Source organism: Numida meleagris, chromosome Z (assembly GCF_002078875.1).
Source record: "Numida meleagris isolate 19003 breed g44 Domestic line chromosome Z, NumMel1.0, whole genome shotgun sequence".
In the NCBI taxonomy this organism is placed as follows: Eukaryota; Metazoa; Chordata; class Aves; order Galliformes; family Numididae; genus Numida; species Numida meleagris.
Window position 1 is genome coordinate 55927550 of NC_034438.1, and position 1302 is coordinate 55928851.

The window sequence follows — 1302 nt, forward strand, 5'->3', positions numbered from 1 at the left end:
TCCAAAAGTTATCTTTTGTGCCTCCTCCACCAACAGAGCAGCAGCTACCACTGCTTGCAGACAACTAGGCCAACCCCGGCTAACAGGGTCCAATAATTTGGATAGGTAAGCCACAGGCTTTTTACCTCCTGCCCAATCCTGGGCGAGTACCCCATAAGCAGTTCCCTCTGTACTATTTACGAATAAAAAGAATGGTTTCTTTAGCTCTGGGAAACTCAGGACTGGAGGATGTACAAGTTCCTCCTTTAATCTATTCAATTGCTCCTCATCTGTCTCCGTCCATTTAAGTAACCCATCTTGGTTTAACTTGTTGTAAAGGAATTTAACTTTCCCACTGTAATCCTCTATCCATTGTCGGCAGTACCCCATTAATCCTAACAACTGTCGCACCTGTCGCTTTGTAGTTGGAGCCTTTAGAGACAGGATCCCCTTAATTCTTTCCGGATCCAGTTTTTTTGTTCCTTTACTCAACAAGTGTCCTAAATACTTCACTTCTTCTTCCACGAACTGTAGTTTTGATCTAGAGACCTTCAATCCCTGCAGACTAAGGAAGTTTAACAACTGTATACTAGCCTGCCTTACACTGTCTTCATCTCTTCCTGCTATTAGCAAGTCATCCACATACTGTACCATAGTTGTCCCTGGTATTCTATCATAGTCTTGCAAGATCTGTTCTAAAGCCTGACCAAATAAGTTTGGGGATTCTGTAAACCCCTGGGGAAGAACCGTCCATCTCAGCTGTTGTTTTCTATGTGTATCAGGATCTTCCCACTCGAAAGCAAAATAATCCCTGCTGCTCTCATCTAGAGGACACGCCCAGAATGCATCCTTCAAATCTATTACACTATACCATCGATCGTCTGGATGTAACTGACTTAGCAGGGTATAAGGGTTTGCCACTATGGGAAACCTAGTTACAGTTCTTTTATTAATCTCCCTCAAATCATGTACTAGCCTATATTGACCATCCTTCTTTTTTACTGGTAGTATTGGGGTGTTAAAAGGGGACATGCAAGGTTCCAGCAGTTTCTGTTGTAGCAATCTCTGTATTTCAGGCTTCAGTCCCCGCCTCCCCTCCTCAGACAAAGGGTATTGTTTGATTCTAACTGGTACGTCCGGGTTATTTATAGTTACCTTGAAGGGTTTGATATTTAGTCTCCCTGCACTCTCCGGAGAATACCAAACCTCAGGATTTATCTTTTTCTCATCTTCTACTCTCAAAGGACATAACCGGATCTCTAATTTTCTATTTACTACCTCTAAACCTATTCCTAGTTCTACTATTAAGTCTCTGCCTAATAA